This window comes from Ictidomys tridecemlineatus, chromosome 11 (genome assembly GCF_052094955.1).
Source record: "Ictidomys tridecemlineatus isolate mIctTri1 chromosome 11, mIctTri1.hap1, whole genome shotgun sequence".
NCBI classification, from domain to species: Eukaryota; Metazoa; Chordata; class Mammalia; order Rodentia; family Sciuridae; genus Ictidomys; species Ictidomys tridecemlineatus.
This window is the reverse complement of record NC_135487.1, coordinates 73,323,036-73,350,291: the sequence shown is the minus strand read 5'-3', so window position 1 is coordinate 73,350,291 and position 27,256 is coordinate 73,323,036. Positions and strand designations below refer to the sequence as shown.

Sequence of the window (27,256 nt, the reverse complement as noted above, 5' to 3'; positions counted from 1 at the left end):
CTGTACTGGGGCAGGAAAGTAGTGGATATGTATGGTAGCGGTGTTGGTGGAATATGAGAAGAGCCATATATATCACCTATTATAAAAGGGGTAAATCAATGATATTTTTTGTTAATTCTAAAATGTTAAAGTATCCACAAAAAGATACTTGCTCACTGAGACACCACAAAAGACACTACCACACACACACCCCAAAAATGGTATATCTGTAAATGAAAATATACCATTAGAACTTTGGCAACAGAATACAAATCACACTGACGCAAACACATTTAAATCTAGACACAGATGTAGAGAAGGTGTAAATGACAAGCATGCAAGTCAAAAAACAACAAAACCCAAAGCTCTGGGCCAAAGCCAAGAAGAGAGGAATGGGAAAAGACCTGGACATGGGGGAATCTCTCCATAAACTAGAGTAAAAGTAAATGAATTCTGTTTTACTACTCTCTTACCAACTGTAAACAAGATATAGAAAATACACTCTGCAAATAGAATATGACAATTTAAAGGCCTATTACTATAACAATTTAAAGGCCTGTATTACTATTCCTGAATTTAAATCCTAATAAAGTGGGAGTAGATCCTGTTCCTAAAGAGGGAACAGGTTTGGAGGGTCAAAGAAACCATCCTACTGTATCTTAGAGAAGAGTGACAGATGCTGAAGAAAGTTCCTAAGTAAACTAATAAACCAGAGTACAAGGAATATACCTGGGTATAAAGACAGAGGCAAGACAATAAGGCTATAAAGGTCTTTCAAGAATTTCTCTTGGACCTAAGTACATGTATGAAGACGGAATTGTGTGAAAATACTTTGTGTACAACCAGTGACTTGAAAATTTGTGCTCTATGTGTAATATGAAATGAACTGCATTCTGCATTGTGTATAACAAATTAGAATGAATGAATGAATATATAAATCAAAGAATTTCTCTTGGCGCTGGATGGGAATATAGCTTAGTGGTAGAGAGCTTCCCTAGCATGTGCAAGGCTCTGCTTCAACCCCCTGCACTGCAAAACAAAACAGAACAAAACAAAAAACTCTCTTGATGACTTGTTTTCACTTGTCAGCTTGTGATGTATTTGGCAAGAGACATAATACAGACATCTAACAATTTAAATCATACTTAAGTCTACCTACCTATTCAGTAAGGATGAGATTAACTGCTTCAGTTTTTATACTATGTCTTGGCTACTTACTGCTAATATGATTATGCCAATTACTCATATCACAATGCTCAAAGCAGCTACATCTTAAAAGAGATTAAAGTTCTGAAGGAATATTGGTACAACAGAATCTTATAATTCAAATTATCTCCATACTATGTATGCGGAAACAAAGGAAGGGAAGGGGGTAATATAAATGTATCAGTCTACCTGAGTACAAAAGATAAAATTAATTTCAAAGCAAATTAATTACATAGCAAATATATTTTATTATAACTTTTTCAGTATCAGAATGGTTTAATAAACATTGCACATCATGAATTCTACAACTAAGCCTGCCTCTTGAGAAGGCTTGATCACCCAATGAGGTGAATGAGTGGATATGTGTATTACTGTGATTACACACTCTCCCTGTTATAGAAAAAGATCCCCTTTTTCAAAGTCTCACTTTCCTCCCTCTAGTCGCTTGTTTTTATCACTTTCTCCAAAATAAATAGCCTAAGAAAATGTTATTGACTTGCATATTGTCCAAACACTTAATCTGTCCTCATATAATCATGCCATCAAACTGAATCTTCTCTAGCATCCCTCCCTTAGTTTCCCTCCCCAAGACTAGTATTTCACCAGGTAGAAAAATACAGGCATTATAATAAGGCCAGGACTTCACTGAAGGAGAAGTCAATTTGACTTAGTCTGCAGAGTGAAGAGCAGCCAGGGAAATAAAAAAGCAAAAAGTCTGCAGCATAAACCAACCTTTCCCTAGTGTTTTCTTCTCCTATGAACATCTAAGGTGGAATGAGATATGGATATAAAATTATAATCCACCTAATAAATTTGAGAAAAGTCATTCTCAATTTTACTTTGGTGACAAACAGAATTTAATAAATGAAGACGGGTGGTTCATACTTCTAAAGCACCCTCTGTCTCAGCACAGTGGGAACCACAGTGGAGTTAACAAGCCAGACACCAGACTAAACACCTCCGAACTCACTGCTCTCCCTCACTTCTGGTCTCTACCTTTCCGGTGTGTGTCTGCATCACCAATTCTCTCAGCCAGTGATGGCATGGCTCTTCCAAAATAAAAAAGCAAGAAACCAGGACCCTCAGTTTCAGGGCCTGGACACAAAGACTCCTCTTTCCACCTACTCTTCACCCACAACTCATCCTTTTGTTTCTCCCCAGGTCCCTACACTTGCCCCCACACCAACCTCATTAACACCCCTACTGTCTCAAGCCTCCCAGAACATTTATGTAGACAACCCCAGGTCAGTAGTGAGGAACAAAAAGCAGCTGCTCCAGGCAGCAGCCAGAGGAGGAAAGTGCGGCCAGGGCTGCTGAGGACTAGGAAGCGGCCACAGGCAGTACCCGAGCAACCCTGCCCTGGGGCAACCCAGCAGGGAAAGCGCCTGCCTAGCACAGCGCCCCCGCAGGTTCTAGCTCTGGCTCAGCGATGCCCAAAGCCATCCAGCCGTGTGACACACCTGGGCGGTGGCATCGAGAGTTTAGCAGAAACCCTTGGATGAGAATGCTGTAGAAGGGGCAGGCGATCAAGAAAATCCACCCAAGTGCAGCTGCAGTGCCAAGCTGGAGAGCCGGCTCAAAGGCTCTCCGGGGCTGCAGGGCCAGTCCGGCGCTTCCCCCCAACGGGGTCCCCACCCTGGCCCGGCCCCGCGCACCTGGACCAGGAGGTCACCCTGCTCCCTCAGGGTACTCTCTCCGGGGACTCGGCTTCGGCGGGCTCCGGAGGCTGGAACCGCGGCGAGGCAGGACTTCACTCCTCCATCCTGGGACCAGGCAGCACGTTACAGACAGCCGTGCACTTCCTGTTTGAAAACACAGGGCAGAGAAAGAGCGAGAGATCCGAGGGTTAGCAGCATGGAGGGAAGGACGCAGAGCAGTGCGGAGGGAAGACCTGGGGCCCCAGCTGCTGCTCGCCTCGCCATGGTCCGCCCTCTCCCGCGCCGGCCGGCCAGACCCGGCCACACCGGCTCCGGCTCCAGCACCACCTCAGCCGGCCTCCCCCTGCCGGCCGCCTAGCGCCCACTGCCCCGCGCACAGCCCTTCCGTCCCCAGCCCATCTGGCCTCTCCGCTCCCCACGAGTACCTACATCCGTGGACTCCGCGCCTCCTCCCGGTGGGCACCCCTGTAGGCACCCCAATAATCGGCCTTCCTTTTCCTCCTTTTCTCATCTCCCCACCCCCCCCCCCGCCCTCGCCCGCTGAAAAGAATCACCTCCGGGAAGGTGTAAAGACAAGACTCAGCCTTTCCAGCGTAGCGGAAAGGCTGGATTTATGCAAATTTTAAAAGTTAATAGCCACATCCCAGTACATCCACTACAGCTAAGCGGGAGAAAGCTTCAGGATGGGAAATTACTTGTCTTGTGCCCTGCTGACTCAAAAGAGAAAGCGTGCACGCTACCACAAACTGAGTTGTCAGGGGTGGGGAGAGACCACCAATTACCCAGTACTTACTAGGGTCTCTACTCGGAACAGCCTCATCCTCAATCCACCAACATTTACATATACTGAATCTTCAGGGAACATAATCTGAGTGCATTCTTCAAAAAAAAAAAAAAGATTCTGTATTTCTCTGCGTGTGAATCACAGAGAAATTCTAAAGTTATAGGATTACCTTCAATTTGCTGAACTCTGACTTAGTGAATTTTCAGAGTAGTATTAAAAAATAGTAAATGCCCAGCATTGAAAAATGAAACAAATGTAAACAGATGATAGTTTAAGAATCTGCTGTGTGTAAAGAGAGAGGGTGCCTGCCCCATGAGTTGGAATTTGTAACCTGCCTGACTTTGCACCCAGAATCTATCAAGTTACAGGCACTTACAGGACTGTCTGACAAACAACTCCTTTTATCATCAAATTGTTGGCTTAAAGAAAAGTCATCCTTGTTTCTAAGCTCAAAATGGAGAACAGAATATAAAGAATGACTCATTCTACGTAAAAAGCTAAACTTTGAAACAGAAATTGATGCATATTAAGCTTCTATTCAAGTCTTAGACAACATCTCATTTTAATCTCCTCTTGCCTAGAAGCATTTCTCAGGAGATTCACACAAATCCTATTCCCATGTTCCCAAATGAGAAAATAAGTTCACAAAAGTCAAGTAACTGTCCCAATGTCTCAGCTGGAAAGTGATCAAATGGAGAATCAAGTACAGGTCTTTGTGAAGGAAAATATCAAGGCTATTTCCTCTACACTCTAAATACCTAAAACAATAGTGAATTCTAGGGGAAAAGTCAAGCACAGAGACTATCTGAGATCCCCTCCACCTGAGAATGATCCTGCAATTTACAAGCTACCACTGTTGAGGTAGTTAGGTTCTTCACCATTGATACCTTGATGACTGAATCAGAGGACACTGTGCTCTTTTGGTTATCTATTATTGGCTGTCAGCCTTTTCAGAATTACTTGGTGGTAAAAGTTCAAAAGGTGCTGGGACAGCCACTCACATGTCAAGGTACAAAGTCTATCCAGTTCAGGACCTAATCAGCTAATATTTGTTCCCTAAAAAAACTTTTTTCCCCTAACAGGCTGTTTTAAGAAGGTATATGCTATTTACAAAAACAAACACATGGCTTCAACTTCTAGTAAAACTCTTGGCAATTTCTCATTTTCCATTTGCTTTTGCCTTAGGACTTGGTTTACGGTGACTTGTGAGTAGCATGCTGCTATAGTGACCTCCTAAAGCAGGCAAAGAAATAGCCTGTATAAAAAGGTGGATAGGAGTCTTGACAACGGCAATACCTCTAGACCCTTGCTCAGAGATAAGGAGAGATGAACTGCATCTCACCTGCCCTTCCCCATCACCCTAATAAAAGCAGCACAGACTCCAGTTATGGAGCACACAGTTGAACTGCAAGGGCAAGGCCTTCAAGTAAAGCAGGGCCTGAGCAAAGGGGCCAGAAAAACCAGTGACTTGCATTTCTCTCCGTCAACTTTTGTTATTCAAAACTTCCTAAGGGAACTCAGCATCCTTTAAGGTACTCCTCTGCCACCCATTTCCTTCTCTCAGTCCCTTGCTTACCAAGGCCCTGTCAGTTCTTCAAGTCTTTTCACAAACTTAATGCTTTTTCCCAAAGAGCTACCATTCCTTTCCCAGAAAGTACCCAGTGAGAGGGGCAGCTTGAAGGAGGGCATTTAGCTCAAAACATGCTCATTTTAAAAGCTCTGCCAACAATCATATTGTAAAAACATAAACTTCTATTTTAGAAGTTTAGAGTATCTTTTGATATCCCTACCTTCATTTCTGCTACTCATTATAATTCTAAATGTCCAGAAGGAAAACCTCTGAAGAAAAATAAGACTCTTTTAAGAAAAGTTAAAAGGTAATGTGTTTAAATTAACCTGCAGATCCTGAGTTTCTGTCTGTCTTTGAGAACTTCAGGTCTCTGTGACGGATTAGACTAATTAAAATTTTTTTAAAATCTCCCTTAGTTTTGAAAACTTCAAAGTCATTATGTAAAAAACAGTCAATACTAAACCATTCCTATTTTGTCCTCATACTGTGCTGAGTGATAATTTTCTGATACAAAGTTTATACAATTTAGTAAGTAACAAAATACACATGAAGAACTGACAGGGCCATAGTAAGCAAGGGACTGAGAGAAGGAAATGGGGGCACAACAGGACCTTACAGGATGCTAAGACCCCTCCGGAGGTTTTGAATAACAAATAATTTCTATGCTTAGTGCTTGAAGGATAGAAATGCAAGTAAATGATTTTTCTGGCCCCTTTCTCAGGTCCTGCTGTACTTGAAGGCCCTTGCCCTTGAAGTGGGTGAACACAACCCCATTTCCTTCTTAGGCTTTCCATAACTAAAATCCTCTTCCTTATCAAAAAATATTTATTAGCATTCATCCTGTATATGGATCCCAAAGTTTATAGTTTGGAAAGCACAACACAGTCCATGATGTTTCCTAATCCCAACAACCAGAAGGCCTTAGCACCACATCATCCATCCCCTTGGTCTGGCAAACCTGCTCCTCCTTTGATTCGTGGAACAGCGTTTCTTCCTTACTGCTGCTGAGCAGAAAAAAAATTAAAATAATAATCTCATCAGGAAAGAAAGCAATATGCTCCCAGGAAGGCACAAATGATGCTATGAACAATAAAAGTGATTTTGGAAGAATTTGGGAGATTTCTTTGAAAGTCTCCACTCCTTAAGTAACACAATCCGTGGTACTTAGATAGCAACATTGTGAAAGCCATTGTAGAGGCTCCATATTAAGTTATAAGATGATACAACTCATCTCCACAAGCAATGCTGCTTATCTTTCTTCATCTTAAAAGAGGAAGACCTTACTTTGCAGGTTAAAAATGTCACAAAATTTCTGTGTGAATATCACATGTACTCCTGGTTATTATAGATTTTTACAAACAAGAAAATGAAAGATAACCATCTGTCTGGTTACCTAAGAGATGGCCTCTCTGCACTAGCAGGCTTCACAGCATAATGTTCCTGTCTCGGCCATCACCTAATGCCCCACACACAACAGGATTTTTTGGAAAGGAGGTCTCTGGCACTCAAGCTCACCTCCTGGTCTCTGTAAAACCTTGGCCATGGCTTTCAAGGAAGCTTTTCTCAGAGCCAACTGGCTGGCTTGACTGGCATTTCCCAAACAGGATCATTAGCCATCTTCAGGGAGCCAGAGCAAGTGCCTTTTCCCATGCAGCAACGGTTGCCAATCATCTTTTTAAAATATCTGCCTGTACCACGAGGGCCTGGGCTCCCTCTTGGGCACAGTTTCCTGGTTTTGAGCAAGTTGAAAGGAAAAGCACTGCTCAGAGCATCCCAGCACAACCTGGAAGAGGCAGCCACAAAAAGCATAGCACCAAGGTGGCTGAGGGCCGAGAGAGCATCTCCCTAAAAGCTCAGGGCCTCAGAGTCCTTAGCTTCCAGACACACACATCAGGAACCTACTGCCTTACACCCACTCTGCCTCAGAGTTCTGCCTTCACAGGGAGAAGCCATTATCACCATGTAACAGCACAAGCAGGGGGGCTCACAGATGTGAAGTGATTTTCTCAAAGCAATGGGTAATAGAGTTAAAACCCACTCTGGTCTGTTCTTCCTCCTTTTAATTGGAGAAGAATGAGTGGGTGCATTTTGGCTGAGGATTTATTATTCTGTGCTACATGTCTTTTAAGTTTCCCCTCTCATTTTTCAGCTAATATGCAACTATGCATGGAAAGTAGACCATGCTGGCTGATGAACTGTGTGATTATGTGAGTATAACATGAAAGAAGAGTAGGATACCACAAAAGTTGGGCTAAATATCTGTATACAGAGAAAAGAGTGGCCAAAATGTCCCTGATCATGTGTAGTGTGTGGACTGAATAGGATCTTTCTCTTTTAAAGGCATTTTTTTTTTTTTTTTTTTTTTTGTCTGCCCATCTTCTGCAGTACCTATCTCTGCCTTCTTCTTTAAAGAATTGTTTTAGGGGGCTGGGGATGTGGCTCAAGCGGTAGCGCGCTCGCCTGGCATGCGTGCGGCCCAGGTTCGATCCTTAGCACCACATACAAACAAAGATGTTGTGTCCGCCAAAAACTAAAAAATAAATATTAAAATTCTCTCTCAAAAAAAAAAAAAGTTTTTTTAAAAAAAAAAGAATTGTTTTAATCCTATTTGGTCAATTTTATTTTTTAAAATAGTATATTTAAAAGTGTAGCAATTCAAAGAATTGGTCCTAACAAATTTAATAAATCTAATGTTCATTTCTAAGAAAAAAAATGCTCTTAAAATGACTTTAGGGCTGGGGGTGTCACTGAGTGGTAGAACATGTGTTCAGTATGAGAACTTGGATTCAATCTCTAATACCAGAAAATTAACACGCACACACACGCGCGCACACACACACACACACACACACACGTAAGGACATACATCTGGAAGTAGTAAAATATAGGAGTTGATAGGGAATAAGTCACATGTCACCATCTTGAGTACATCAATTCTCTATTATCCATATAACAGTCACAAAGAAAAAATACAATTCATGACTAATTTAAGGTTGCAAAACTGGATTGTTTGATTTTTTTAGCCTCCTTCTTTGCTCTGCAGAGGAACAGTCATGGCAGATAGCACGAAAGGAAAATAAAGTGCCTGGAAAATCCAAATATTTTGTTATGAACTTTTGAAAGCTTATTCATCATTTTTTAAACTAATCCTAATTCATAAATGCTAATCACTTCACACGTACCATATTTCACTGCATAATCATCACAGACTTTACGCCATTTTTTTTTGCAAAAAAGGTAGAATACAACCATTTTGTGAAGCTTTTGTATTTTAATTGTCTATTACTTAAATCTAATTTATTATTAAACTATCTTTGGTGAAAAGATTAGGATGCATGAAATCCTCATGAATATACAATTATGTGGTAAATTATGGGTATTAATTCACTCACTGCTGACAACAACCCTATGAGGTTATCTTGATAATATAGATCAGGAAACAGAGATGTTAAGTGATTTGCCCAAAGTTACACTACTATTTAAAAAAATAAAAAAAATTTAAAAAGCTACACTGCTAGTAAATCCCAGTACTCAGGTGGCCTGGATGGCCAGAGTCTACTTTTAATCAACAGAACCACAACCTGAATGGGATTTGCTTTATTTAATGTAGAAGTGAATATGGTATGGTGCCATGGATGTGGCTGAAAGAAAGAAGTGAGGTGAAAGGCTCTAATATTTTCCTTTTTATAGCAAGAATATATAAATCGAATGTTCATTAAGAAATCTAATGTTCACTGGTCACAGGGACACTAGACAGAAAACTTACTACTGAACTGAAAAAAAAAAAAAAAAAAAAAAAAGAATGCAGAATGGAAAATTCAGGAAGATGAGCTGCTTCCTCACCTTGACCAGAATCCTAGATTTCAAGGCTCCCGGATTGCCTGGCTACCACACAACTGAATTAGCAACGGAAGGGAGTGCAGCGAACCCTATGTACTTTGATCTTGGTGAAACAGTTGATACAGTGCCCTGTGGAGTCAGGATCGCTAAATCAACCGAAACGTGGCTACAAGAATCACACAGTAGTTTCTCGCAGACTAGAAAGAAAAACACTGGATACATTGTTAGTATGATGGAGAAAGAGCCACAAGGAAGAGTACTCAATCTGCATTCGAAAGTAACTTAGAAATTATTCACACTGTTATAATCAAATCTGCACATAACATTAATTTGTGAGGTATGAAAAGGGCAAATGAGGACAAGCCAGTGGACTTAGTTGTTAACAGAGAGGTAAAGGAAAACACGAAGTTCAGTTGCATTTCTGTGTTCCCTTTAATTTGCAGTGAAGGGCTTAGGTGGAAACCACTTCTAGACCTGAAATGCCAAGACTGAACTAAGCAAAAGCAAATTGGATATGTTTAAAATTTTAGGACCTACAGTCTGAACTTCACAAGGTATGATCCCATTAATCCAAATGTTACAAATAAGGTTCCATGGGAAATAATATTCCTTTCAAGTAAAGGACTTGGTTAGCAAAACCCAAAGGAAAAAAAGGGGCTGGGGCTCAAAGGCTGATGACCAAGTCAGTTGAACAAGTCAGTGGTGTATGTATAATCTGGCCCCACTACAAATATGCCACACAGGCAGAAGGTCATGAGAATGCTCTGCAAGCTCATGGCAGGATAAAGAGCGGCAGGGAAGGGGGACAGTAGGGAGCTCAAACTTGGACCAGCGTTATTTTTCTAAGCATAAATTGTAATTTCTAATTTCTTTAATGTTGAGAAATAGCCGCTCCCTTGGTAGAAGTGTTTATCTTTCCAGCAAAAAAAAAAAAAAAATCATACTTTTAAAAGTTAGTAGTAGAACTCAAGAAATGGGAACTAAGACAGGACGGAAACATCTGACACAAGCGGGTCTGTATTCAGGCTGGGTCCAAGGAAATGTGCAAGTGAGCATCAAGCAACTCCTAAGAAAGTAAAGAAAGCAACTAATACCTCTGTGGTCTACCTGTATGGAAAGGTTCTTTCCCAGTAATGGGCTCCCATTGCATCTTACCAGGCTTGTTTATGAGAGAAAAGCACATTTCTAGAAAATAAAAAGCCCTGAAAGGAAAGAGGAACACTGAGTAATCAAAGCTTCCTAATGTGTCATCCTTATTACTCCCCACAGCAATTTGCATGGTTACATTTTAAAGTGAAGCTCTTTATGTGCGAGCAGTGTAGGCAAGGAAGATCCCTGGGCATCTGCAGAATTACTGACCACAACCAGAGCAGCAACTCCCTTCTGAATGTCAACTGTGTGCCAGAAACCATTCTATGCCTGTTATACAAATCATCCTCACAACTAACTCTAGTGGGTAAACTCTACTGTTTCTTCCTTTTGTAGAAAATGAACTAACTTTCCCATGGTACCATGGCTAGCAAGTGGCAGAACAGGATTAAAATCCAGGCAGCAGACTCCAGACCTCATGCTTTATGAGAGACTGTCAAGGAAGATAGCCAACAATGAAATCTTACACATCCCATTTCCTTCTAAATAAACAAAAAAGAGGCATAAACAGGCACAGAGGCATAAGGATCAGCCATACTACATTTTAGACATGAAGGGGAAAATGGGTATAAAAAACTTCAGTCAAATGACAATGCTCTGAGACTACTGTTTATTCACGGGGAATAAAAAGCAAACCATAAAACCTAAGTAGATATTTCACCAAGGTTTGATAATTGGCTCCCTCTCGTGATCTAAAAGCATCCATACAATGACAGACCCCAAATCAGACTCAGTCCAGACTCTTCTCCCCATATCCTAATACCCTCAGGAACCCTTCCCTCCCCAGGCTTCACAGAGAGACATTTGTGGGCTTTTAAATACACTTTCCCAGGCCTATCTAAGATCTGCAGCACCCCAGTAGTGACATAGGATGTGCTCCTGGAATCTGTACATTCAAGAAACCCTCAGGTGAGGGAACCCCTGCTGCAGATGTCCTTCTCCACTGTCCACCCCTGACCAGAATCCCTGAAGTCACGGATCGGAATGAATTATTTCCTTTCTCAAGAACTTCCAATGGAATAACCTTTGTTCAAAGGCAATGGAATGAAGTCCAAATTCCTAAGCAGGACGCTAGGTCCTTTGTACTCTGTCCCAAACTGCTCCTCTGGCCCCCCCCTCCTTTCTCCTATAGCCCTCAGTCTGTCACAACATTTCCCAAATTCATTTCCTACTTTTGGGTCTGCATACTTTGCTGCTCCAATGTCCCCTCAACTGTCCCCAGTTCTCTGCCACCATTTTTCTCATCCTTCAAGGCTCTGATCAAGTTATCTTCGGTCTTTCTTGTCAAAATCTGCCTCTCTTTCCTTTGAGAAAATGTCCAAACAGTTTAGTTCACATGAGAACGTAGCACATACCGCACAGTGTGCTGAATCACCCCACACTGCTTACGTGCTGGCCACGCCTTCAGACCAGGGGCATATCAGACTCATCTTCTGTACTGTGGTTGAGACAGACTCAGGCTCAAAGTTTAGTTCTTCCAGTTACTTACTAGCCCTCTAACCCTAGGCACACTGAGCCTCCATTTGTAATCCTTGAAACAGGACACTAATGACACCAATCTTCAAGATTAAGATGAGAACAAGACGTGAGAAGTGGCCCACTGTGTACCACCTGAAATGCACCAACAGGACTGCTAATGTTGTTGTTATTATTTATTAACAATTTCCGCTTCCCATCCTACTGGAGTGCACTGCAGACACAGTCGATGCTTAAGAAGTGTTTGCTTTTTCGGAAAAAAAAAAAAAAAAAAACACAAGCATTTTAATTTCAATGTAATAAACAGTGACATCTTAAAAGCCCTTTATCCTTACTCAATTTTGTTCTGTAATGAAGGACATTTCATAATATTTCTATTGAAAAGTGATCTCCTACGTTCCTTTCTTTCCCTCAAAAATCAATGTACAAAATTCTAAGGAACAAGCCCTGTCAGTGTCCCTCCTACTCCAGCCTGCCTTTCTGCTTTGAACTACAGTAACTCCCTGCAGCCAGTGTTGCTGCCCAGAGAATCGCCTGCTTCTCCCTTACAACAAATAGCACTTTGTCAGGAGATTGGAGGCAAGCCCAAAGTAGGAGGGGGAAAAAACAAGGAAAGGAAGTTTCAGCCAAAAAATTGAATTGACACCCACACTATGGCCCATGCTATAACACAGGTAAGAAAAGCGCAAGAAAGAGAGTTCAGACCAGCACCACCCATCCCACCCATCTACCTCCCTGCCCACCCATGGGAAATGTGTTCCAAGACACACAAAGGACATGCTGGTCAGCTTAGTGCCTAATGCATGTGGCTTTTGTTGTTAATAAAATATTAATATATTATCAAATAGAATAGCTCCTTATACTCACCGAACCAATCACACTGCAGTTATTATCCCCTCCCCCAATCTCAGGACATGAAACCCAAGTCTTGAGAAATGCAAACAAGACTGAGAAGAGAAGCCAGGACGAGAATTCAAGTTCTCTAAGCTCCAAATCCCAGGTCTCTCCCACAGCAATGTATCAACTGTAAATGGCAATTTAAAGCACGCTCTTGGAAGCTCACCAAATGCACTACTTGTAAAGGTAAAGGTAAAACAAGGCAGGTTTTGTCTTCTTGAAAACCATCCTGGTGCCAAGGATGAGGGTTGTCACAAGGCTTTCACAAAGCTTTCATAAGGATCAGTCCAGTATCTTAGTGCAGTGTTCCAGAAAGGTCCCTATATCAGCCCTCTGTTCCAGGATGCACACTGTTGCCACAATTTTATTTGCTTATTGGTTTGGGAAGAAAGTATTAGAGAGGGAGTAAAATTTTCTTTTGTAAATCAAACTTTGATGCTGACTTTGAGACTCAAGTAATGTGGAAGCAAAAGAAATTTCTAAAGCAAATTTGTGATTACAGTTATGAGGATTCAAGGACCAGTAATGCAGAGATCCTGAAGCCAAGGCTGCTTGGGTTCCAATCATAGCTCTGCCACTTAACTACACGTCAAGCTATGTGACCTTGAATCACTTGGTTGTTCTTCGTACTTGGGAGGAGCAGCCAGACTGGACAGCCAGCGTTGGTTTCCTCTTCTACAGAATGGGACTGTTGTGAGGAGAAAATTTGAGCTAATGCATATGTAAAGGGTTCAAGCCATGCCTGGCACAGAGGGAGCACTCCATAAGCATTTCCTGTTATTACTTCCAGATTAGTCATTAGAATTGAGTTCTTTTTTAAGTATACTTTATAAGAAAGTTGAAGAACATTTCTTATATAACTTGCTAATTCATACTGTACAAAACACAGTCCAAAGATTATTTTTAAGTTTCACTTCCTGATAGGATCTTCCAGGATTTCCATCCATGGACCACAGTCCCTGGAAGGCCAATTAATGGAATCTGAAGAATTTTCCTTCTTCTCAACAGTGCAAGGAAACCTGTACCATTTTACCCAATACCACAAATGAGTTCCCATAATGAGGGGGAAAAAAAAAAAAACAAGATCCTTACTGTATAAACTAATGTACTGACATATTTTTAAATGCATTTCTTCAAAAAGCAACTAAAGTGTTAAAAATTTAGTTATACCTCTTGGGAAAAACTCAGCTCAGCTCACAGCATGAAGTCTATCCTACAGACTTGGATAAAACCTGCTGATGAACCAAAGGCTACTTTTCCAGAAGATGCTGAAATTCCTAAAAAAAAAAAAAAATGACTAGGTACTTGCGATGGTTGGGGAAAGGGGAAAAAATGTATGTATGTGTTTGTGCACATGTATGTATATTTTTTCAAAACTGTTATACTCTTATACTAGGATTCTAGGCTTAGCTATACAGAAATCTGCTAAAATACTACCACTCTCCTCTCTTTCAGAGAGGGCATATGTATAACAAATCACACTTCAACCACATTTAAGATTTTCCCAAAGCAGATAAAACTAATGACTGGGGCAAGTCTGTGTCCTGTGCACAGGGTCAGCCATCGGGTGCGAGGGGTTAAAACTCATGGGACATTGCTCCCCCAGCAGTGTACTCAACAAGAGAGATGCAGCCTCGCTGACATTATGTCACACAAGACATAATATGTGGGCTGGACCATGGTTCTGAGCACACCGGCCCTCCACAAACAGAACAAAATGATGTTCTGAACCATCATTTCCTTGGGGACCGCTGTAAACAGACTCTCAACCAATAGTGTCATTTAGTTCTGTTGGGGTGGAGGTTGGTTTGTACTCTAACATAACAAACTCTCCACATGAAAACCTTTTCCAGCTTTCTTGGTTTACTTTTTGGCATTGCCTGCTCTATGGACCCCTTCTCTTATTCTCACTCCATATTCTCCTTTCTGCCCCAAATCCTATCCCTTCCATTTCATTCCAATGCTCCTCTGCAGAAGCCACACAAATTAACACAAATGCACTATTATATAGAAAAAGAATAGTACTCTTTGCCCTTACTACATGGATTCTAAATTCCAGAGTCCCAATTTTCCCTTTCTTGTGTGAAGATTCCTTATTCCTCTCTCTCTCTCTTCTGTCTCCATTTACCCCTAAATCAATTTTAAGGTAGGAGCAAATCTTCTCCTGAGGAGCTGATTTCCACTCAACTCCTGATGGCTCCTACCTGTCTCCCTAGCACTGGGCCCATCTCTCTGGTGCCCTTTGCCCTCACTCCCTACCTATTTCTCCCTGAACCTATTACTCCTCAGGGAGGACAGACTCTTCAAATGCATCCACTCCAGATGTAACATTCCAAATTTAAAAGGTCAGAAATTGTCATATTTGTAAATATGGGGTTTTGTTCTGCTTTTTGTATATGGGAGGGAATCACAAAAGAATCAAATCCAATTTTATTCTGTTTCTGTGGTATTACAGATTGACCCCAAGGCCTCACACCCAAGTTCTAGGCAAATGCTGAGCTACATCCCAGCCCTCAAATCAAATTTTGATTTGATTTATTTAAATTGACATTTTTTTTTTTCCAGGACTGGGGATTGAACCCAGAGGCACTTTACCACTGAGCTACACCTCCAGCCCTTTTTTATTCTGAGGCAAGGTCTAACTAAATTGCTAAGGCTGACCTCAAACTTGTGATTCTCCTCCCTCACTCTCTCAAGTCACCCCGCTCAGTCTACGATGACTTTTTAAAGTGTAGTATGATTTTATTCAAATCCTATACTTCCATTTATCTGGCCACTAAAGGGCTATCTATCTTTAAAAGCCTAATCTCACAGGCTGTATCCAGCCCACAGAGCTATTTTATTTAGTCGAAAGGAAGTTCTTATTTAAAATGTTGAATTAGCCAACCTTTTAAAATCAGATTTTACATAATCATCTAGATTCTTGGCTGACAATGAAAAATCAGAATATCTGGCCCATATTCCCACAGGGCAACAACCAGCTGCTCAACAGACCCTCTATAGACAGGACCTCCATCTTCTACTTCAGCCCAGCCCCCACTCAACTCCCTCCTGATTACCAGGCCCTGAGCTTGACTACCAGCTGCCATAAATAATCTTATGTGAAGCCCACTTCAGGCAATGTTTGTATTTTCTGAGACCTCAAGGATATAGCTACTATTCATTTCTCTCTCTAGTTAGAACAAAGATTACAGATGCAATAAAATTTCTTCTTCATTTAGAATGTTCCAGGTACAATTTTATGGAAAATAATTTAGAACTAAGCAAAAAAGGAACTTTTTTATGACAGAAAATTATTTCAAAAGAATTAAGTTAGGGGCTGGGGTTGTGACTCAGCAGTAGAGCACTCGCCTCGAATGTGTGAGACCCTGGGTTCGATCCTCAGCACCACATAAAAATAAATAAGTGAAATCAAGGTATTGTGTCCAACTACAACTAAAAAAAAAAAACCAGCACTTAAAAAAAAAAAAAGAATTAAGTTAAAGGGCCAGGTGCAATGGCACACACCTGTAATCCCAGTTATTCAGAAGGCTAAGGCAAGAGTACAGCCAAGTTCAAGGCCACATTGAGCAACTTAGAGAGATTCTGTCAGAAAAAAAAATAAAAAGGGGTGGGGATCTATTGCAGAAGTACAGTGCTCCTGTGCTCAATCCCCAGTGTGTGTGTGTGTGTGTGTGTGTGTGTATAGAACGGGAGTGTATTACGCAAAGATTTGAACCTACAACTTCTCAGTTTACACTTTATTATTAGCTAAATATTAATGTGAAAAATAGAACTGTTAAAAGTAGAAAATTCAACCAAATGAATTTATTGCACTGAAATTATTAGAGTATAATAAATACATAAATGAACACTCTGATATATGAATATTTATTCATTCATTCATTTTTTTACTTTGAGGATACAGGAAATGATTGTTTTATTACATATATTTATTAGAGCATGCATTCAGCTTTGACTCCTTAGCAATCAGCTATATATTTACATAATATATTTAGTTGCTATAGGGTCAATCTAACTAAGAGAAAGGTGCTTAATGTGTACTACTGTGGCATTTCTATCATCAGTACATGATTAAAAAAAAGGTTATAGAAAACACCAAAACAATTAAGTGATTTAAAACTAGCTCTCAAGTCACCCAAGTGTTGTGTTTTCTAAAGCCACCGTGGGACGAAAAGAACAGTGGCCTGGAGACCTGAACACCGGGGCACCAGGACCACCACACCCTTCAAATAAGAAGCAGGAACTAGATGAGCCTTGCAGTTCCTTTCCACCTCAAAATCTGATCACTTTTTTATTTAGCAGAAATAGTATCAGAATTATAAATACAGAGACATAGTAAAGAATTGAAAAGGCAAAGTACAGTGCATATGAAAACAAGCTTTTAAATAAAACAAGCCTGGTTTCAACTTCTACCTCCACCATGTGTATGTGGTATTTTTGCAAATTACATAACCTCCCCCCCAGCCTCACCATTACATCTATACAGAGGGAATTAGTTCTCCTTTCACTTAAGATTGTTTTAAGGATTAAATGAGAATGAATGTATATTACAAGGCATAGGTTAAGACAATCAATGAATTATTATTACTGAGAACTTTGGGTGTCCTATAAATTGTACAACTACTTCTGGATCATATAAGTTTTGTATAAACTGATTTTCAAAGCTCATTCAATAGGATGCTATTCCAAGCATCAAGAGGGTCATTTTGCCATGAATCAATTTTCTAACATTTCTTAGAATTAGGTTGGGAACAATCAGTGAAAAGAACTTTGACTGATGCCTTCTGTTCCATCTTCAGAGTGAGAACTAGAGGTGGCTTTCTGGCCACCAGCAGAGAGAGAAGGGTGTCTGGCACATCCTCTTCTCCCTGCTCTGTAGAATTCACTGCAGTTCTTGATGTCTGTTGATGTTAACATTCAGCAATAGGATTTGTGCATTGCTGGGAGAATGAACCCTCCTCTGACAATGTTCCTAACTATTGCCAGCAAACAGAGGGGTGGGGTGGGGGGACCTCTTTATGAAAAGAAATGCTTTTAATGGAATCCAGCACCATATCTGTGAGCCTCTTCCAATAGCAGGTGTCAAGGGAGGAAATAAACATCTTGAAATCCTCAGAACAGTGGAAATTCTCAAACTTCTGATTTCGTAGGCCAGAAAAATTTTAGAAACGAGACTGTCATAAAATTGCCAGGTTAAAACTTGACCAAGAAACAACACCAAAAATCAAACAATCACCATCCTTTCACAAAAGTAAAAAAAAAAAAAAAAAACAAACAAAAAAAACCCCTCAAAGTAGAAAGGACAATCCAATATTTAAAAAAAAAAAAAAGAAACAAAAAAAACCTTTAAATTGAATAAACTTAGCATTGAAATTTAAACTGAAAAGCTTGTTGCATCATATTTATTATTCTCATTATTCCACAGGCTGGTGAAACTATCCTCATGGGCTCACTGTGGGTGGGTTTGGTGTTATTTTTGGTGTTATTTCTTGGTCAAGTTTTAACCTGGCAATTTTATGACAGTCTCTCTTCTAAAATTTTACTGGCCTATGAAATCAAAAGTTAGAATTTCCAGTGCTCTGAAGATTTCCCTATGGTCACAAACTCAAGAACGGACGGACTGAGAATTGCCATCCCATCAAGGCCACACTGTCTCATGGAGGCACCAAGGGCCATACTGTGGACCACCTGCTATCATAATCAGCATCCTCTAAGGAATCTGATGCCTCCTTCAAACTCCTTGTTTGTCTTAATAACCCTTCATGGGACTGTCAGCCACAAGTGTCTCAACACCTTTTTAAAGGTGTTTTCAGTCACTGTGTAGCCTTTTGGCACAACAATATAAAGATGTTGGTTTTCAGCTTTAGATGGATATCAGAATCATTTGGAAAGAAAAAGGACTTTTTTCAAAACAAAACTCTGCCTCCAGAATTTCAGAATCTCCAGAGATTCATTCTGATTTCACAGGCATGGGGAAGGGTCTGGAATATATATTTTAAAAATAATCCCCAGACTGAGTTTGACACCACTCATTGTTCAAAAGAATTGGTACCAATATGGTACCAATTGCATTCATCCTGAATTCATGTCTTACAAAGCTTTAAAATAAACATTTTCATTTATTTAGGTAACAGATACTAAGGGAGAGAGTACCGTGTATGGCATTAGAAAACCAGAGGAGAAAAAGACAGATAGGTCCCTACCTTCACCACACTGACAAGAATATTAAAGAACATGGAGACAAGGAGGCAGGCAATTAAAATGCCATAATTCAGGTTTACTGGAATTCAGTGAACAATCAGAAGGCTTCCTGTGTCCCTAACCTGGCAGTTTCAGGGGCAATATCATCTTAGCTGACTACTTCCAGATATTGGAAATGCTAATGTTTTTATCTGAGAAATACACGGGCATGGATCTTGTCCTGTGGAGCTTACATTCCAGCAGGAACATCCAAATCTTCAAGGTATTACATTAGTCTTTCCTAAGCTGAAATGCCCATGACTTTGAACACAGTACAACGGAAACTGAATTAGACTATGTTTTCTGTTTTTTCCAAATCTTTTTGGTGAAGATTAGCATTTCCTGTCCATTTTCTCCTCAACAAGTTGAGACAACATTGTGAAAGTATTTTCAGAGCCCTTCCCCGAGTTTTCTCAACAAAACACCATCCTACGGAATTTCCTAATATCCCCTTAATACTTGACCTTGTATTTGCCCACAAAGAAATGCACCTACAAATCTTCTGATGACTAATGCATCCTAGTGTAGTTTCCCTGGAGCAAATCCCTATTGGTTAGATATTTCATAATCCAGAAAAGCTTACTGTCATCTGTAAAAGTAGAAATTCCACTGTGTGCTCCTTCGTTTGGTTCAATTATGTAAATAAGACCTGAGGGACCTCATGTTTACACACCTCAAGTAGAGAATTCTTTAAACTTTTTTTTTTTTTTTTTTTTAAGGCAGACAGATTCTAATGCCCACTCTGAAATGATTAGTATGAACTTAAATTAATCAGGTCACCTCCTTGTGCCTGGATATTTTCATTTATAAAATTCAAAGGTTTATCCCTTGCAGCTATAATATTCTACCTTTCTATTAAAAAAATGATGCAATGGTATATATCCTTAGTTCCAAGGTGACTTCAATTTTTTTAAATATATATTTTTAGACATTGATGGATCTTTATTTTATTCATTTATTTATATGCAGGGCTGAGAATTGAACCAAGTGCCTCACACATGCTACGCAAGCGCTCTTACCACTAAGCCAGTCCCCCAAGGTAATTTCAATTTTGACACAGTCTCTGAAACTGCAGGATAATATCTAAAGAGTTTTGGCTATTTTCCTCCTGAAGAAACCTCCTCATACTCATATATTCATAAAACATCCCTTCTTCTCATAGGAATATCCTTCACCTCCAGAGGATAGAGGCAGGGTTCCCACGGGGCCTAGCACAGAAGTGAGACCCAGCAGAATGAACCATCAAGACAGATTTGATCACCAACAAGGAATCGAGTAGAATGGACAGTTCTCTTATTTATTTGTTAATTATTTATTTTAGTTGTAGATGGACGTAATACTTTTTTTTTTTAATATGGTGCTGAGGATTGAACCCAGTGCCTCACACATGCTAGGCAAGCACTCTACCACTGAGTTATAACCCCAGCCCCCAACAATGGACATTTCTAAAAAGGGGGCTGTTATGTATTGGATCTAAGATTTGGAATTTTATGCTAGCACTCCTTCAATCCTGTGGGATAGTCACCAAGGAGTTCAATTAAATGTAGTTTGTTGGATAGATCTAGAGCATTTGGAGAATCTGGCATTAAATTACAAGGGATTTCTTACCTGCCTGACTCGAAGGACCTCTGGGAATGATAATTCCTAATGTCTCCTTAGTGAAGATGAGTAAAACCAATGATGAGTTAAAGTCCAGCTCTGGAAAAAGATTTGTTTCTAAGCTTCAATCCTTTCCCCTTCCCTCAGTGTAAAGCTGTTATTAAGTATTCTGAGCATATCAGCAAAAAGAAAACAAAGCTCAGCCTGAGTGGGAACCAAGTGCACACCTGGTTTTGCCAGTTTTCCTCTCTACCTCTCACAAATTTCAAAAGCAACTGTTTTGGCAAGTTTTTTCAGATTTGCATAAAACATTAAAATCTCTCTTCCAGGGGATGGGAGTTGTGGCTCAGCAGTAGAGTGCTCGCCTAGCATGAGCAAGGTGCTGGGTTTGATCCCCAGCACCACATAAAAATAAATAAATAAATAAAAGTATTGTTTCTAACTAAAATATATATATATATATGAATTGTTTAAAAAAAAAATCTCTCTTCCAGATGTCCAAGTAGAATTACAAAGACCCCGGACAAGGGAGTACAGACTTCAGAAACCTGCAGTAGACTCAAACAATTTCAAAATGGCATCTCAGGTGCAAGCATCACTAAATGCATCACTAAACGCATGGTAGCTAAATGCATCGTAGCTCCACCACAAAAACAGATTTCTCAGAAGCCTCCAAATTAAGGACTTTTGGAACTCACCTCCATCACTCAGCAACTCCCAAATCTCAAACAGGACCAGCAGTGCTCCAGCCTATCAGGTTTCACATACTATGAGTTGACTGCAAAGTTTTCAGCAAAGCCATTCTCCTACTTCTTTTTGAGGGGGTAGTTACCAAGGATTTAACTCAGGGGCGCTTAACCACTGAGTCACATCCACGGCCCTTTTATAATTTTTTTCTTTTGACATAGGGTCTCACCAGGTTGCTTAGGGCCTTGCTAAGTTACTGAAGCTGGCTTTGAACTTGTGATCTTCCTGTCCAGGCTCTGCAGTTGCTAGGTTAACAGGCATGCACCACCACACCCAGCCTCCACTTCTTTTGGACAGAATTAGAACCAAAATTCAAAAATCTTGAAGACTTGACTGAAATAAATTGGATAACACTGAAAAGGAACAATACTCAACTTCCCAAAACTTGTTGCCCAATGAATGCAGGATGCAACAGTTCATACAACATATATCTGGGTATTTTAACTTATTATCAATAACTTATACCTGTATCTGTACTAGGTGCAACTTGTGGGGGAAGGCAGTTGTCAATTTAAACCATAGTAAGCAGACATTTATGTCTAGGTTTCTGGGAACGGTTAACCCACTGTGCTCTTTCCTGGCCAGTCATGTCTCAATTACTTTATTCAATTCCAGACTGTCCACGAGAGATGTTGACAAACTGAGCAGACCATCTAGAAACCATGTCCTCTGTGACAAGAATTAGGACCATTTTACATAAGAAAAGCTAATTAAGGGGAAGGAGACTTGATACTGTCTTCAAAGGGCTGTCTTGTGGAATTGGGAAGCTCCACAGGAATAGAATCAATGGAACAGAAGTTGAAAGAAGGCGGTCTTCAGCTCAAATAATAACAATAGCATAAAGAGTCCAAAGATGTAATGGCAAGTCTCCAGTAAGGAGAATTCATTGTTCCTGAGGGCATTTAAACAGAGACTACCTAGCAAGTGTAAAGAATGTGCTAAAGAAGGTAGATTAGGTGGGGCTGGGGGTATAGCCCAGTTGGTAGAGTGCTTGCCTTGCATGCTCAAGGCCCTGGGTTCAATCCCCAGTACCAAAAAAAAAAAAAGTTAGATTAGGCTTCTAAAATACCAATTCTGAGTCTATGACTCCACACTTATCCCAATTATTGTGCTGCTTTACCAGCTCATCAGCAGCAATCTGTCTCAAAACTGCCCCTTCCTTCCAACTAGGACTTGCACAGCAGAAGTATCCTACCTACACTGACTTCCTAACCTCAATTTTTCCTCACAAGTCAAGACCTCCTTCAAGGTCTGTTCTGAGATGTAACTTCACTTTGCAGAATGCCACTGTGGCATTCATCCCATTCACTGTCTAGGGTAGTTTCTCAACCTCTACAGTATCAACATTTTGGATAAGATCATTTAGGGGGAGGGTGGGGGTGGGAGGGAGTTTGTCCTGTGGATTGTCCTCCACTCCCTAAAAGTCAGTGGAACCTGCCCCCTAGCTATGAAAACCCCAAATCCTCTAGATATTGCCAAATGTCTGGTGGGAAGCAAAATCACCTTGTAGAGAACCACTGGTCTTGAGGCAAATGATTAACATCACTGATTTGTAGTTAAGTTTTCCACTAAATAGATTAGTCATATTTTCTGCTGCAGCCAGATAAACCTACTTTATTGCCTTTTCTTCTTCCTCTTTTCTTTTTTTTTTTTTTTGGTACTAGGGATGGAATGAGGGGCGCTTAACCACTGAGCCACATACCCAGCCCCTTTCTTATGTTTTATTTATAGGGTCTCCTGTAGCTATTAAGGCCTTGCTAAATTGCTGAAATTGCTGAGTCTGGCTTTGAAATTGTGATCCTCCTGCCTCAGCCTCCCAAGCCACTGTGATTACAGGCATGCACCACTAGGCCCCACTACTTTATTGCTTTTAACCTATGACATACCTCAAAGCTTCTCCTAACATGTGCTCCTTCACTCTTGCTTTTGAGAGAACTGCATCCCTAAGGACTATTGAAGTAAATTCAGATTTATGCCCTACTCCCATTTTCATCTGGGCCAAACCACCCCGAACAGTAGAACAACTATAATTGTTTACTTGTGTTGTCATCCATGTGTACCTGTCTTATCTCTGTGACCACAAGAATCCTCTCCTTTCTTAAGTACCCAGAGAAGCCACTCTAGTTTCCTACTTATTGCTAATAATAAATATTAACTGGTCTTTTTGAGAATATCAGACATCAGGTCCAGATATAAAGAAGTGAAATCCCTTGCAAACTACAAACTCAAGAACATATGTGATGACAAATAAAAAAGTTTTGACAAAATTTTGGCCCTTTTATGTGCCAATCTGTCTACAGTCCTGAGAATAGAACCAAATCTAACTTCCAAAGAAGGGTTAACAAAACAATTTAACTGTTTGGACATGACAAACACTAGAATTTTCTAAAGTGATTTCAAAAAAGTTTTTCACAATGTTAAAATTAAGAGGAAAAAAGGCCAAGTTTTGATCAAGTTTTTTAAATGCTAGAGAAAAATAGTAGGAAGAAAATAAGATGTGACTATGGCTCAATACTTTGTTGCATCATACAACACTCCACATGGTAATGGAAGAGACTGGGGGAGGGGGAACCAGGTTATTTGAGGACAGTTTCCTCTCCGACCTTCTAATCCGTTAAGTTTCAATCAACAAAGTATACATACACACACACACACCCTCAATAAAAACTAGACAAACCTAAGATAAAATGTTCAAGTGTATAATTAAACCATGACAATTCAAGATTTTTGTCATTTTTTTTTCTTCAGGTTTATGGACTAATTATTATTTTATAGAGAGCTAACTAAATACCACGCAGAATCAAATACTCCAAATCAACTTTGCCAGATCTTAGTTTAACCACTTAATTTCTCTCACTAGTATTCTGTGTGTGTGTGTGTGTGTGTGTGTGTGTGTGTGAGAGAGAGAGAGAGAGAGAGAGAGAGAGAGAGAGAGAGAGAGAGAATGTGTGTGTGTGCTGGGGATTGAACCCAGGGGCACTCTACCATTGAGCCACATAACCAGCCTTTTTCAGACAGGGTCTAGCTAAACTGCTGAAGGCCTTGCTAAATTGCTGATGCTAGCCTTGCCTGGAACTTGGAATCCTCCTACTCCAGCCCTCTCAATTGGTGGGATTACAGGCATATGCCACCACGCCCAGATCACACTTGGATTTTAACAGGGTTTTAGTCAATACCTGTCAAGACAGAAAAGCAAAAACTCTAAACCGGACCTAGCTGACAGTAGGCGTTTAGTCAGTATTTATGGACTGTAAAAATAAATGCTGTCTGAAGACCCCATTTACTGGTTATGGCTCAGGATTCTTCTCAAAGGTCTGTAGGATGCAGAGACACCATAATCTTTGGGAAGAAAGATCTGAATCACCATCATTCTCCGCACGTGGATTGTGCCCTGGTTTGTTTACTAAGTTAACAGCCCTCACTACTCCCACAAACGTCCAGACTCAGCGTCCAGCACAAAACATATAACAGGTGCTCAATAAATGCTGCCTGAATGGAATTTTATTATTAAAGCTGCCAAGGAAAGTTTCCAAAAGTCAGCTCTTTACTTCTACATTCTTCAAAAGTATGTCCTCACAGCTTTCTTGCCCAATGAAAAAATATTTTTCAAGTCAAGGAGGAGGATATCTGCGAAGAAATAGCACCCAAGAACCCAGTGGCTCTTGGGTCACTTGGCTAGGACTCCCCAATATTTATTCCCCAATACTCTGCCAACCTCCTACATACTCCTTCTCCCCTCTTCTCTTCTTTGTGCTTGTTTTTTCTTTCCCGTAACCCTACCTCCCCATTTTTGGCCACACACGCCCCAACTGCGTGAGAACTAGTGGGACCTCACACCCCACCTCTCCCTCTCCAGCAAGGACCTACCTCTCCTCCCCTCGACCTGAAGCAGTTCTTCTTCACTGCAGATGGCTTTTTTTTTTAATTAAAAAAATCTCATTTATCTGCTAGACATACCCCAAATAAAAAAGGGTGGCCTCCATCAACTCTCCACTAACTGGAGGCGATGGTCCTCTGGACAAGCACCCCAATTTCCCTGCTTTCCAAGCACCAGCACAAGATTCAAGCTCAAGTCGGGCTCCCAAGAGCCCACGCTTCCAAACAAGCTAGAAGCGGATTATACCGGTACTCAACCCAGAGACGGCCCGCGGCGGGTTGGGTGCACCTGCGGCCCCAGCTCCCTCCCCCAGACGCGGGAGGCGGGGCCCGAGCCTTCACCTCCCCACCCCACCCCGTGGGGCTCCCAGCGCGGCCCACCCGGCGCGGGACGGAGGCGGAGAGGAGGCGTTTCTGGAGAAGTTAAAGGGCTCACCTTCTGGGCACCCGGCCAACAAGGCCAGACACTGAACACCCACCTCCCGGATGAATCTAAGGAGCTGTAACCCGCTCTCCCGCTCCTCCGATTGGGCGGAAGGAGGCGGAGAAGGGAGCGCGCGCGCGCCGGGAAGCAGTCGGCAAATCGCCTCCCTCAGGGCCCACAGCCGGCGGCCGAGGCGCCTGCCACTCAGACTCCCGAAAGCGGAACAATCTCCCGGGCCTGGGCGGCCAGAGGCGGGAGCACCTCCCCGCTAGCCGCCCTCTCCCCCTGACACCCCTCGCCGGTCCCCGAACGAGTTCCTGACCGCAGCCTCCGCTGCGGGGCCGCGCACAGGGAGGCAGGACGCCTGCGCCGGGATGGCGCGCTCGGGTTCCAGCGCGGCTCCACCTGCGCTTTGCCCTCCCTCGCAGCCTTGGGGCCCGAAGAGTTGGGTACCAACCTTAAGAGGCAGCCCAGGCAGCTCGGCCGCCGAGCCACGGCTTATGCTGAGACGGGAGGTGGCGGCATCACCTGCGGCGGGCGGCGGCTGCACCGGGACGCGCCGAAGCGGCGAAGGCGCGCGGCGCCCTGGACCCTGCTCCCGCGGCCCCTCCCGCGGCTGCCACCTCGAAGCGCGGCGGAGGAGCCGGGGCACCACGGGCGGCGGCAGCGGCGGCGACGAGAGCAGCAGCACATGACTCTGTAACGAGGGGAATTAGACAAAGCGTAACATGGACTCCGGGCCGGTGCAGGCGCTGCAGCTCTGGGACCAACCGCAGCCAGCGAGCGTCGCGACTGGCCCGGCCGCAGCCAATAGGGCGGGCCCGGGCCTCCATGTGATTGCGAGCACTTTCCCCGCTTGCACTGCCGCGCCCGCCGGGGGTCCTGCCGCTTCTGAAGGGGGCGCCTTCGGGCTGACCCCAGGGAGCCAGGGAGGTGGTCCGGGGTCGGGGACTGTTGGCGGGAAACGTCAAGCAGGTGCAAGGGGCGGAGAAGAATGGCAGTCGAATATCGCTATCCGCGCAATACTAATCTATCAAATGCACACCTGGGCTGGGCTCGGTGCCAGGCAGTCTGTTCTGTCAGCAGCGAGGCTTGGTCTGGAAGCTTCATCCTCTCTGCAATGGAGCATATTGTGTAGACAAAACGACTTGGGGGGTGCAGGATTACATAAAAAGTCATTTAAGTACCTTCCAACTCTTAAGTAGAAAATTCTTACCTGGGATATGTATGGGGCACATTCAACTGAATCTCCGCATACACGATTTCTTAGCTTCATCCGATCTGCCTCTGCAATTAAATCTATGTTAAAGAGTCAGATTTTTATTTCATCTCAGTCTGCCCCTTTTCCACAAGTCCCTTTCACCAGAAAATTGTCTTACATATGAAGAAGGCGGTGAAAAAGTTGTACTTTGATAATATGTGTTTTCCAACTTGATTGTTTTCCTTTTTATTTTTGTCGTAAGGCTGAAGTTCCTTTGCAGTCGTTCCTAGGTGGAGAAAGAAGTTTGGAAGTATTTGGCTGAAACGAAATAAATGATTTGGCCCAATACTTAATTATCTCCTTTTATCTGAACCTGTATGTTTCTGGAAACAATGGGAAGCCTCATCTCTCCGCTAAGATTTCTCCATGTCAGCAAACGTTCAACCAACATTAACTCAGCTCTAAATGTCCTTAATAAGCAATCTAAACAAAATGTTACAGGTAGTCAGGAAAGTGTAGGTCAGAAATAGTGAGGCATGGAGGAGATGTTTTTTCTAGGGTATCAGAAAAGGTTTGAAAGTGGAGGTGACACTCCACTCGCCCTTGG

At 41.9% G+C, this 27,256-nt stretch overlaps 1 protein-coding gene across 8 annotated transcripts in view; it reads right to left on the bottom strand.

Moving 5' to 3' along the window:
- Lrrc8d (leucine rich repeat containing 8 VRAC subunit D) overlaps positions 1 to 26,053 on the bottom strand; it is a 112,636-nt gene extending 86,583 nt beyond the window's left edge. For 2 of the 8 annotated variants that reach the window (XM_078026694.1, XM_078026690.1), the window contains exons 1-2: positions 25,906 to 26,053; positions 2,841 to 2,987 (exon numbers count right to left, since the gene is read on the bottom strand). The gene's annotated coding sequence lies outside the window, so the exon portion shown is untranslated. Of the gene's footprint in view, positions 1 to 2,840; positions 2,988 to 3,099; positions 3,213 to 3,268; positions 3,375 to 3,636; positions 3,714 to 25,015; positions 25,156 to 25,460; positions 25,589 to 25,905 lie in introns of those variants that run through there. The other 6 variants (XM_013359736.4, XM_021728038.3, XM_040288971.2 and 3 more) reach the window with 6 other exon arrangements.
- Between the last annotated feature and the right edge of the window lie 1,203 nt (positions 26,054 to 27,256).